This window comes from Castor canadensis, chromosome 13 (genome assembly GCF_047511655.1).
Source record: "Castor canadensis chromosome 13, mCasCan1.hap1v2, whole genome shotgun sequence".
Lineage (NCBI taxonomy): Eukaryota > Metazoa > Chordata > Mammalia > Rodentia > Castoridae > Castor > Castor canadensis.
Window position 1 is genome coordinate 62,547,132 of NC_133398.1, and position 13,755 is coordinate 62,560,886.

At 37.7% G+C, this 13,755-nt stretch overlaps 1 protein-coding gene and 1 pseudogene across 19 annotated transcripts in view; both read left to right on the plus strand.

Moving 5' to 3' along the window:
* The window catches only part of LOC141415434 (peptidyl-prolyl cis-trans isomerase FKBP2 pseudogene), a 275,717-nt pseudogene extending 264,466 nt beyond the window's left edge, over positions 1–11,251 (plus strand).
* Ptprd (protein tyrosine phosphatase receptor type D) overlaps positions 1–13,755 on the plus strand; it is a 1,026,094-nt gene that overhangs the window by 477,619 nt on the left and 534,720 nt on the right. The gene's annotated exons all lie outside the window — the stretch shown is intronic.

Genomic DNA, 13,755 nt, shown 5'->3' on the forward strand with positions numbered 1-13,755 from the left:
TTTCTTTGTCTGAAATCTTTTTGGGACTCAAACAGTATTACTTGCTTTTAGCTTTTTCAATCAAGGAAATGCCCCCAAAACATATTTACCTTGAATTTAGTGATAAGAAAATATTCAGAGGACTGTATCTAGAATATAATTTCAAGTTTGCAGATCATATTACCCAATTATGTAATAAATGAAAAAGCACTCTGTAAACTATAAATGGCCCTACAAATGAAAGGTTTTATTATGTTAGTAGGTAAACATAGTCTTTTGTATAGTATTTGATGAACAGTCATTTTCAAAGAAAACAAAAACAATGTAACCAATGATACTTGATTGTTCTATTAAATTGTGAGTAGCATAATTATGCTTCCTTTAAAATTTTTGCACTGAAAAGTACAAATATTTGATTTTAAATTCCCAACTTTGTGAGTATGTATAATGAATTTCTTAATATACTTACTCCATGTGAAATTCATTAGAAGAATAAAGGTGGCTCTTCCAGTAAGCTTCAGTGAGGAAAGATAAGACCTGAGATCAAAGTGTAGAAGTTAGTGATGGGATATTCATAAAATGTAGAGACTTTGTGTATTGTGAAGTTTTAAAAGTCATTGCTGGAAGTAAAGGAGGTATCAGCCATTGACTTAAAGAGATAGCTTTGTGTGCCACAAGTGTAGATTTCATACCTCTTCCTTTGTAACTAGAATAGGTTTTGAAGAAACAAAGCTTCAAGAGCTTCAGATGGGCAATAAAAAATGCTGTAATCTCCTACAGCAGAGACGTGATTTATAAGGCAACGTATTTTTTATGACACATCGACGTTTGCAACCGACCAGGCCAGTAAGTAAGTAGTTCAGATTTAAAAGGAAAGAGCAGTGACATAGCTTTCTTTTACAGGTGTCATTTGGCTTAAAACAACCTTTCTGAACTCAGTGACTGAATCATTTTGGATGTGTGCAAGTGAGGTTTGTGTAATAACTACAAACTTCTCCATCTTCCTGCAAGGTGCAGGAGCCAGTACCTCAATGCCTAGATGGTTTTTAATGAAATAGAAATCGCATGATCTGTGTAGGTCTATATTTGACAGTGGTTATAAACCAGTCTTGGGGGCCTCTGCAAAACTGCATCTCTATCATGAGATACTCACTGTAAAAAAATATGAAGAATATGATGGTTAAGAGCAAAGTTACAGAGTCAGATAAACCTAGTTTAAAAAAAAAAAAAAACTGCTTCCACTGGGTAATCCCAGTACTTGGGAGGTTGAGGCAGAATTATTTTGCGTTCAAGTTCAAGGCTAGCCTGTGCTATGAGTGAGTACCTGGCCAGCCTAGATGACATAATGAGACTCTGTCTCAAAAATCAAAATAAAACAAAACAAAAACTGATGCCAGATGCTTGATTTTTATGATTTCACATTTCTGTACCTCAGTTAATACCCATGTAAAATGGGGAACTACAGCCCTTTCAGAGGATTATTTTATGGATGTGAAATGTGATACACTTTAAATGCTTAATCCAGTATCCAGTGCATAGTAAGTAATCATCTAAGGCTTGATATTATTTTTCAGTCATTCTCACAACATTTATGGAATAACTATTATGAGTCAGAAGAGATACAAATGTAGTTTTTGTGTGTATATCTTCAAGTAATGAATCATACCCCCCCACACTGCATCTGCATTATATGAAAATGTATAATTAGGGTTTGTAAGCAGTTTCTAACCACTAGCACATTAGCAAACAACAAACACCATTGCACGGTGCAGAGTCTGTTTACTCGGCAAAACGCAGATAATGCAGCTGCTTCACACAACAGTCAAACAGGGGTATGCTGATTGCAGAGTAAATTGAGCCCTGGGACTATATTTAGTTAGAATGTGACATCATTTTAAAATCTGAATTATTTGAATCATGCATTTTAAATAACTTTGTTTTATTATTTAAGGAAACCTAGGGGAATTAGTAAATATATGTTTTTTCTGACAGTGTTTAACCAGCTGGAACTTAAAAGAGAAAAAGATTCAGAAATAACTAATTTCAAAATCCATAACATCTACATCATGACATGGTTATCTGGGTCAAAATATATGTCCTGGAACATAATAACCATATGCTATAAAATGTAATTGATATAACAGTGTAGACCAATAAGGTGAATCTTCATTCTGTCCACAGACATTAGCATTATGAAAGGGTTTCCTGCGTCAATTACATAGTTAGCGAAATGCCATTATGCCTAGCTTTCCATGTGTAGTTAAGGCTGTGTTTATATGAGACTGGACATCTGTATGAATATCAAAAAGTTCAATCAACTCTCCGTATGCCCCCAAATATCAGTGTGCTTGACTTATGAACAAAACAGCTGGACTCAAGTTTTTTATTTCCTTTTATTCCAGATGTTAGGCTCTTATAGACATAACTTCTTTTAGAATTCTTTCTTATTACCTACCTTTGGGATTATAATAGGATTAATGAAAGCCAAAAGGGCTTGCAGTGTAAATATTTCTCCTGTGTTGAAGGGTGCTCTCAAACATTTGCTAGGTCAAACATGGATGTTAGTTGTCAAGATAGCAGTAATGAAAAAATTAAAGAAGAGAGCACAGAAGTTGTTTGGTTCAAGAAATAGTCTGCAAACTGATATCTGTAAGGTTCAGTTTCATAAAGGACAAGGTGAAGAGGCATAATGGAAAAGCACAGGTCTTGAAATCAGAAAATCTTGGGCATAAGTTGATATTCTGTCCTTGACTTGTACATCATGATTCTTAGTTTCTTCTGAGGTACCCAGCCATCCTAATCTGCCTGGGCTTCTCCTACTTTAGCCCTCAAAGTCATGTGCCCTAGGAACCCCTTCATTCTTAATCAAGTAGATGATTGGTTGCCCTAATCCTCACCCACAAGATAAGGTATCAGGAACTTCCTCACAGAGTTGTGCTGCAGAATGGTGAAGAAGTAAAGCATCTAGCACAGCCAAGAACAAGGTCCCCAAATGGGAACTATTATCATCACTATAAATCTCACCATAGTTCCTATTCTGTTTGCTCCCAGAGCACAATCAACACAATCAACACTTCACTGGCACTATGGTAGTAGTCGCTTTAATGGATTCCATCTCATCTCAAAAATACTTAAATTTCTACACTGTGTTCTCCATCACTGACTCGGTGGTCATGAGCTTTACCTCATCCTCACTGGAATCCAAGAAATAACTTTTGGTTTCCCTATCATGCAGACTGATATGTTGCTATAGCTTAGACATACAAGGTAGAACCACAGTGAGTCCCCAACAGATCCTTGTGAAACAAAACAACAGTTCAAAAACAAAAATTAAATTAAAATACAGATAAGCTCTGGCAAACCAGTGAATAAGCATCAAGTGGTAACCCTTCTCTACTCTACAAACTCAGATGTTCTTTCATGGACTTCACCTTAATCTCTGTATACATATTACTTACTATCTGAGAAAACGGGAGATCTGTATCGTACTCATTTGCAGAAACCTTACAGAAGGAAGAAACTCTCATGCTAGCGAGGGAAATGTGCCTAGCTTTAATAAAGCCTGATAAATCTGGTTTAAACAAATGGACATATTAGAGTCAGCTCTTTACCTTACAAAAGTATTCATGGAGATTTTCTTCTAATACAAACCACAGTACTAAGCTTTAATATGAATGTATAAAGATTTATTAGCATACAACTCTTAAAAGAATAATCTCTCCTAGCAACTCAGCCCCTTGATAGCAGGAGCCATATTTGATTTCTTTTCCATTGCATCCCCAATACTTGGCATACAGTAAGTTCTCAATAAATACATTAAATGGATGAGTAAATGAAAGAAGGAATGGGGAATTCCAACTATAATTAAAATGAGAGAACAGTGTGTTGCCAATCCCATTGCTTATTACAAATGACCTTAGAAATAATACTGTAGGCAGTGAAATAAAATGCATTAAAACATTTTAATTCTCCTTATTTGGTGTTTGGATAAACGTGTTGTTATACACATGAATAATCACTTCTTGTTAATGCTCTAGGATGAGGAACCACAGTCATAAGTTGTCAAAGGAAAAGAAGCACAGAGTACCTGGACTCTTTGTTTATTTTCTTATCTTTGCAGTAATAACATTACTGTTAATGTGCCCCTTCAGATTAAACAGTAATAGTTAGCTCTGAGCAGTTAGAATTTTGCTCAATAAAAATAATGGCATTAAACCCAGTGAGTAGGAGTTGATTATATGCTGTGCTATACCATCCATTTCATGAAAGAGGACAGGCATAGGCAGGGGTCTGGCGATTTCCACAGATAACAGACACCGAGTGATGATGATCTAGACCTAGAATTGAAACCTCGCTCAGAAAAACCAACTTGAGAGAAGATCTAAAAGCCCTCCTTATCTCTCAGATAGTTGCCATTAATATGCTGTTTATTCAGTGATTACAAACATGGCTGCCATCCCACCTTATATCAAACAGCACCAGGTAAACTACTAACAGAACATCCTGTGGAATCTCTCAGCCCTATGCTGAGAAAAATTGCCATTGGAGTTCCCCTGCAGTTTGATGACATTTCACCAGAAATCCTTCCTGTTATTACCTGGAAACCTATGTTTTAGACCCAACAACCAACACAGAGGGTATTTCCCCCATAAGCAGTGCTACAAATAGAAGGTTGAAATGTTTGCATTGAATATTTGACTTAAGGATTGAGACCAAAAAGGCCCATCCTCTGTGATTTGGATAGGTCCCTTGTCTCTCATTTGCATTTTACTGCACCTGAAACATGTGAGGCTTCCAGATTTTGATCCACCTTATTTCCACCTGTGGTTCTGTGAGTAAATCTGAAGCAAAATCTAGTGAGCTTTAGGCCTAGATGGCTGTCATGTCAAATTAAAAGCAGTTAGCAGGAACTCCAAGATCTAGAATTCTGTTTTCAGTCATCGAAATTATAATATTCCACCCCCAGAAAGCATTTAAAATATTGTAATAAGTAATTCGTAATTGGGGTTGGGTGATGAACATTAATCATAAGGGAACATCATGGAGTAAAATAACAACCAGGGGGACCGTTACTGGCCAGTTAGCTCCACAGTAACTGACCAGTGAGCTAAATGCATCTGTTTTGGGCCCAGCATTGTGCCCTCAGTGATTTGCAGGGTTCCTGACACACTTACAGATTTTGAGCCAATAGAGGATGGTATGAATGAATGAATAAATGAGTGAATGAATGAATTCAAAGCCAAGCCTAGTGGGTCAAGCACATTGTGTTTGCTATTCATTGGTATTCCCCTGCTATGCCCACTATGTTTATTTTCTGTGAAACAATTGGTGCATCCTAGATAACTTTGAAGGGGATTTCACCTCAGTGTCTACCAACCATCTCATGGTTAACAGATCAGATTTACCTGAACTTATATTGGATCAAAGAAGAGACAACATGCTTACAGACACTTAGGAATCTGAGCCTCTCTCTGGAACACAGAAAGCTGGATTGTTTTAAGTATGAATGCTGTATGAGAGGCATCTATTCCATCCTTGCTCTGGGTAAATAAGTGTTCAACATTACTGACCAGGAATTCCTGGTGAACAGAGAAATAGGATCCAGAGTAGCTTGGGAGAGGTATAGAATTGGAATCTACCCAGAGTCACTAAGGTTGCAGCTGTGGCCATGCTTTCTTGAGCTATGAAACCCAAAGGGTATTTTCAGGTGCAGAGAATGAAATTAGCAGAGAGCTTCTCTTTTGCTCTTAACCTTCCTGATTTACTTTTCTTCTCCCATCTCTATTCTCTACCAGCCCCGACAAAGTCCTAAACACTGGCTCTGTGTCTTTCAATTTGTTTGCATGATTACGGAGGCAGCTGACAGCACAATAGGTACAGTAGTCATTTTATTTCCTTCCAAGTATTGTCTGTGCCTAGAATGAAGAATTGCACAGAAGGACATGATGTGGACCAGTTCCTCTGCTTTCCAATCTTCTACAAATGATCCAGCTACTGGGAACACTAAAAACAGTGTTCCATAAAGTTCTTCCAGATAACTTCCCAAGAGAGAACTAATATCTGGCAATGTAAGATAACCATGACCTTCCAGTATGATTAACATACATCACTTCTGATGGCTATAAAGCATTTCATCTTCAAAGTCAGATACATATTATGTGCACTGGTGGATATCATTACAAATTCCCTGAGTGTCAACAGCTGAGAAGGGATTTGACCCTCTTTCTTGCCATACCATTTCAGGTAGATAATGAACAGACTTCATTTCACAGAGTTATATCAGTAAACACCTTTATTTGCATCCAGCATCCTTCACAGAAAGTGAGAATTGGATTATCTGACAAGAGTTGGAGACACACAATTGTAATGTTTACTTGGGAAGGGGCAAAGGAGGAAATGATGACCCCTGGAAACTTTGTTCTTTCATCTGACTCTTTTGTGAAAGCAAAATGTTATCATTTTTAGAAAATGTTGCTAAAAAATAATGTCAAATTTAACTGAGACATGAAAGTTCTTTTGCATTTTTCTTGATAAACTTCTATCATTCTGTAAATGATGAAAATGTGAATTTTCATTATTTGACCTATTGTCAGAAAAAAAGAACCATCAGAAGACCAAAATAATGAATGATAATCTACTCATTAAAATATGCAAATATATTTAATTTAATTAACTAATTTATTGTTGCTCTGAAATTCTTTACAGTAGTAGAAATGAACTACCAATGTAATAGTCCACGGGGTGTCAGTGTCTCATAAAATACTAAAACCAGCTAAAAATGAGATGTTTACCTAGGTAGATTAAGGGATGTTTAATGAATCATTGTATTACATAGAAGTTGCCCCAGGTTATTCTAGTTTGACTTCTTGGAGCAAGGCCCAGATTATGTTTCTTCTTCTAATTTAGCTAATACAATTTATTTAAAATGTGAAAGAGGGTGGTAAAGAGGGACAAGAAGTAGACTTTTAAAAGCACATTTTAAGTACAAGTTACTTTGACCACACATCAGGTTATGACCTTGAATTTTGTAACTTTTAAAGAGATTATAAACATACTTGCATTTTTCTTCCAAATATTGAAAACTAGTTACTTGCAGATGGAACCAGGTCACTGGGTAAAGTTTAACTGCAGTCCTAAAGAACATCAAATGTTCCCAGTTATTTTTGCATGTAAAATTTCCAGATTTAAATGGCCAAAGTGTATTAGTTTAGAATTATAAGCCAATGAATTCTTCCTCACTAGTTTCTGTCAGGAGCAAATAATGAAACCTTTAACCAGGAAATGATGACGCTCCAAAGGATATTGTAGTAAAGTGATTATCCAGTAATATTATACTGCATGAGCATTGCAGTGAGGTTAATAGGTGCAAGGAGTTTTCAGAACTCATAACATTTTTCTCATGAGAACCAGGTTCCTGGTCTATTTCCAGAGTTTAAAGGAAAAAGAACTGTTTTAGCAGATTATAGACTTTTCACCAGCTAGTTTGGCTTGATGACTATTTCCCCGTATACACTCCAAGTGTAGAATTAGTAAAACCAGTCTGAGTTTTTTGAGCTATGTCTTATGAGTTTTTAAATTAACAACACAAACATGCACATGTGCGCACACACATGCACTGATAGGCTCTCTTGGTTTAGATTAACCCAGAACAGTACATTACAACAAACATGGTAGATACACACAATTAGGCCAGCCCTGTGCTGTACTCTCTTAAATAGATGCTTCCTCACTGGAGTATTGAAGAAAAGAGATGCCCTAATTAGTACTCTGAGATCCAAGCAGGAGAAGTATTTAACAAAAATATTCCTTAAACAAAGACACTATCTCATAGGAAATCCAGGCACAGGATTGTAGGATTGTTTCTTTAGCTGGCTCCACATGATGAAGAATCTGTGAGGTTTTTAATTTCCATCCTTCCATGTGTCCCACACAACGTTTTCCCTCCTTTTACCCAGACAGTGGGACTCAGAAAGGGAAAAGCTCATGCTCAAAGTCACTCAGTAATATGTGGCTGAGCCTGAATTCCTGCCTACTCTGTCTGACTCTAGAGCTTGCTAACCTAATCATTCTGAAATCATTAAACACATTGTGGATGTTAAGTATTAACTGAGGAAATGAGGCAATGCATATTATTAAGCATAATAATATGTATAAGCATCCTTACAACTAGATCTGCTTATTTCATAACTGTCAAGCCCCTGTCCCTGCTACATACTTTGTAAGTACACATTAAGAAGTTCATATTGCTTGAAACAAAGTTGTCAGTGGTCTTAAAACTTAGAGATATTTTGAATTGAATAATGAGCTCCTAAAGTCATTCTGCTGGTCTTGAATTATGCTTATTGTGAATATTCTAGAACTTCCAGAGAGCTTTCATGCCACTACTAAAAAGATTCAGATAGAAAACAATAATGTTATTTCTTATAATTAACTGTAATACATAAGAAATTGGTCTAGTTTCTCATGTAATCATCACCAAAACCTTAATAGATGATTATTCCTTCCTTTCACAAATGGTGACTATGAGCTGACAAGGACTCGGCTGTGCAGAGGCAGCTGCAGGAACTGGTTGACTCCAGGAGCATGTGAGGAGAGACATGAGGCTGAGATGGGTCCTGACAGTACTGTTCATCTGCCTGAGTGCCCATGGGGTCAGATGACAAAAGGAAGCTGCAGATCAGGGTCAAAAAATGGGTGGACCACTGTCCTATCGAACCTCACAAGGGAGATGTCTTGCATGTGCACTACATGGGGAAGCTAGAAGATGAGACGGAGTTGGACAGCAGTCTGCCTCAGCCAGGTCATCAAAAGCTGGGGACAGGGGATGCTGGGGATGTGTGAGCGGGGTAAGCAGAAACAGGTGACTCCATCTGAGCTGGGGTATAGAGTGGGGAGTTCCCTCAAAGACCCCAGTTAACTCAACCCTAGTATTTGAAGTGGAACTTCTGAAAATGGAGTTGTCCTTCAGAACAGCTGCTGTAGGGGCTGCTGCAGAGGAGTACAGGATGCATCAGGGAGCAGACTATTTAAAAAACAAACACCTTACCCCCCCCAAAAAAAAAAAACAAATGGGTGACTATCTTCACCGCATGTATGTGTGTCTATATCAGTTGATGACTGCACAACTGCTCACAATGCCCTAAATATCTCACTTCCCCTCCTTGTGCCACTATTGCTTCACCCGAGGCAATCCCCTCACCACCCACCAGAAATATGCTCTTCATTTTAATGTTTTGAAAGTTTTATTAGAATCACCAATGTAGGTCAGAACAAATATCTAAATATTGTCTCCTAAATGTATCAAACATTTCCTAGGAGCCAAGCTCTGCATAGCCGTCTCAGGAACACAATTTTATATAATATACATAATAACTGTGTGAATAAATATCATTATCTCTGTTTTACAGATAAAGAAACAGAGATTCTGGAGTTTTCCCAGCTCATTCATGACACACAACTCTCCACAAAGCTAGGGATTATGTTCTCTCAACTCCAGTACAACTTCCGTTGTGATAAATTAGGGTAGAGATAAGAGTCCTTAGGAGAACAAGGTAGCCTAGTGTTTCTCTGAACAGAATCACTGAGGAGATTGGGTCATGGTGGAGAGTATGGAATGTTCAGGGGAGGCTCAGTAGAGAAAACGGACAAGAGTGGGAAGGACAGTGACCGTTCATTTGTTTTTTTCAGACACAGACTCTGCAGTGAAGCCACCTTCTTATTTATCCCAGGTTCCTTAGGTGATACCCAACTTAGGAAATTATAAAAGCAACTACATTCAATTGTCATTATACCTAAGAAACACCTACAAGGAAGAAAGAACTTCTTGACTATCTTGGTTTGAAAAGAAAAATATCTGAGTTTGCAGGCAAAGGTTTTCTATTTGACAGGATCACTATGCAAGTCATGGGCAAATCACTGAGAACTGGTTTTCTCAGTCATTACTCGTGGGTGGTAAAATGGGAACTGCTTGGTGGACTGTGAATTGTCATTCATTTGTGTACAGAAACCAAGGGAAATAGTGTTACATTGTTTCATTAAATTTTACCCTAAGTTCAAAAGGTACATGTTAAAAAAATTCAGTATCTAGATAATGCATAATTGTGCCCCTCAAAGTGTACATAAAGACCCTGCTCAGCATGATAAAAACCTGGTGTTATGTTTGAATGACTAGATGTACTTACAAAACCTAGAAGATGATGCACAAATATGTTTTACTGTGCACACGGGGTGTCCTGTCAGTTCAAAGAGAGTCTATGACTGATGGCCTCCAGGAGATTGTACTTCATCTTGCCTTCCTCTCTTTACTTCTTGTACTCATCTTTCTCTACAGGGTCATAGACCTATGTGCCTGACACAAATAAGATCTACTCTGACCCTTCCATTCCTATATTATAAAGAAGCTCTCCTATTGTTACTATCCACTGAAGCTCAGAGTACAATTTCCAGGCCTCAGTAAAATAATAGATGAAATGAAGAAGAAGGAAGAAAGAGACAGAGAAAACTTTCATCACTCATTCCCTCATTCAGAAGTTAGTACATATTTAAAATTGACCTGTTGTGTGCCAGGAACCATCCCAGGAATAAAGCTTATACAGGAAATCAACCCTTTTCAAACCCTACCCTTGGGGAGCATACATTCTGGTGGAATAAAAGAGATACTAAACAAATAATAAAAAATAGAATTACATGAACATGACAGCTGGTAATAATCACTCAGAAGAAAAAATTAAGTAGGGAAATAAGATAGGGATGATGAGTGTTGGTGATATTTTTATGCCAGGGGTCAGGGCATGTGGCCATATATATAAAGACTCCTTCATTCAATATTTATTGACTGCCTTCAAAAAGCTGGTACTGGATGAGCTATAAGATGAATAAGACACAGTCCTTGCCCTCCAGGAGATGACAGCTCATTGGAGAACCTTGCCACCTGCTCCATTAGGCAGACAGATTAGAAGTCTCAGGGCATATTGCTGTAGTAACATTGTACACAATGACCAATATGAACAGATTGTAAGTATTCCAACACTCACAGTGGTTTCCATAAAATAATTCTCACTTCAAGTAAACATTTTCAGTTGATGAGTAACTATTTTTCACCGACAGCACTCATATTTAAGGGCTTCCTTAATGCAATGATGACTTGTTTTTCTAATTGGTTGCCAAGGATTGTTTGGGTTCTTATTAAAATGTACTTGCTGAAGTCCTCCCAAGCAACTTGGCTGGTTTCTTGTTGTTGTACTAGCAAATGCTGCCTCCTGTACTGAAAAATTTGTTCTTTCTGAAAAATGTGGACTGTCCCTGGATGGTTTTCATTAAAATTAAAGATAAAAAGGAATTATAGACTTTTTAAAGTAAATGATAACAGAACAGAACTTTGTATCAACAAGATTTCCATAAATGTAGGTCACATCCTGGACGATGTGCCATTTTATCTCATTTCTATAGTGCTTTGTGCAGATACCTGGCTCAAAATTTCCTTATTCATCAAGAAGACAGAAAAGCATAATTATAGTCAAAATCCTAGCTTGTATAAGCAAGCTGTTTTCTTCATTGTATTTTTAATACTAATTCCATTTTCCCAGCTTTAGAAAGGTTGTAATAATATAACATTGTTAGAAAGAAAACTCAATCACGTGAGAGAACAACATGGACCAGAGAGGTCTTTGTTTTCCTGGAGACAGAGCCTTTTTGATAGGGGATAGGAGATCATATCACACACAGTTGTTTCAGAAAAGGGGAGGCAGACTTGCTGCTTTCTCTGCTCCTACAGACAAAGATAATACACTCACTCTACATGCTCCATGTGGGAAACCTTCTTCCTGTTTACATTCTCCCTGTCAATTCCTTACCCTTTGCCATCCTTAGGAGACCCAGGAGAGGAAATTATTTTGGCTAGGCTGAACCATAGCACAGGTGGCACCACTTCTTTTAAACCTTTCAGTCTTGGTTGTAGCTATGAGCTGAGGTTATAGTGGTCTTTGAGCAGTTTGTTCTTTCAGAAAAGTGGAAGTAATAGCCTTTGGCCCTTACTGTTGATCAATTGCATTGCTGCTGATTTCCACAGGCTACCATCTTGCAGAAGACACGTTTCTTCTCAGTGGTACCTCAGGAAGATGGTGCCAGCCTGAATCATACACTGGCTACAGCCAACTGTCTTTATTTCCTTACTGCTCCAAATGGTGGATTTGGATACTTGTTTGTGTTCTGTGTTGGAGAAATTTCACACCAAATTTTGAATTCTGTTTGCTATTGCTTTTTTTTGTTATGCTACACCAAGGTAACTTCAATTTATCATTACTTCTCTTTTCTGCACACATTGGAGTTCTTCCTCTTGGTAATGTTTTCATTCTTATCATGGCCTTTTAGTACAGCAGCTCCCACTGCTATGATCCTGTCAGCTTTAGGGGTAAATGACAGACAGGAATTTTGCTATTGAAGTTACTTCCAAAGGCCATGAAAAGTCAATCACTGGATAAGATCAAGAACTTAGTTCTAAATATAAACTCTTCCTTAGAACTTGCAAGTAATAAATTCTGTCAAAGTCTAACTCTAGCCTAAAATTCTCCATAGGAACTCCATTCCTTCCTAAACAATGTTTTTTTAAGGACATTACTCAAGGTGAAATTTAGTTCATTGACTCTTAGATAGCTGATTCTGTGGCTTGTGTGTGTTCCACCTTTCTTTGGTGATCAGATGTTAACAAAAACTTCTATTTTTCAGCTATGTGAACTTCTATTCTCTGTGAGCTTTTCAGGGTGGCCTCCCAAATAGGAAGGATGTTGCAGTTGTTGGTGGGTTTGGCTTAGGTTATACAGTTTATTTATTTGGGTTGTATGTTTGAACATGTGCCCAGGGCTATTTAAAAGAGTGGTGGGAACATTTGTACAAATGAAATTGAAAGCAATAGAACAGGCATTGCCAACACTTTAATTATGAATCTAACAACATGTGTATTTATTTGATAGTTAAAAAGGTGTAAGAGAAAAACAAGAAAAGGAGGGTTATTTGGTAGTCTCAAACAGAAAAACATGCTGATTTGCCTTATCTACTTAGAGGTAGGAAAGAAGAAGCTTAAAGCTCTTTTATCTTTTTGGCTGCCCAATGATATAGCAAGTGGTCTTCTGTGCTTTTCCCTAATTACGTTTGGAGTCACTATCAGGACTGAAGATCAAGTTCTGAGGTGATCAAACAGTCATTGATGTCAGGTGATGGAGTCACTATCAGGACTGAGGATCAAGTTCTGAGGCAGTCAGAATAGTCATTGATGTCAGGTGATGGAGTCACTATTAGGACTGAAGGTCAAATTCTGAAGCAATCAGAATAGTCATTGAGGTCAGGTGATAGGAGTGTTTCTACCTTCCCTCCTCCTGCAATGATCCTTTCAAAGTCAAAAGGGCCAGCCTATCATGGGGTGGTGAATGCTCAGGCTGTGTGTATTCACGTCCGTCCGTGTCTTAAAACTCCTTTTACTATCCAACAGGAAGCATACCAAGCTCTTTGGACCCACTCATCTTCTGACAGATTTCCTAGAAATTGTGACCAGAAGAGCTGGATGGTTGTTACACTTGAGGATATTACTAAGGTTGAGTGGTGAACCAAAAGAATTTGGGAAGTTTGAGAATCAGGGAGAGTGGGGTGGTTGACACACACTTTCTTTTCCTTTAATTCCTGAGGGTTTTTTCACCCTTGCATCTTCAGTTCCAGACAAGTGTATTTCAATCCAGACATAAAAGTCAAAACCCTCTTTTCTCTAAATTTGCATGGATTAGGATT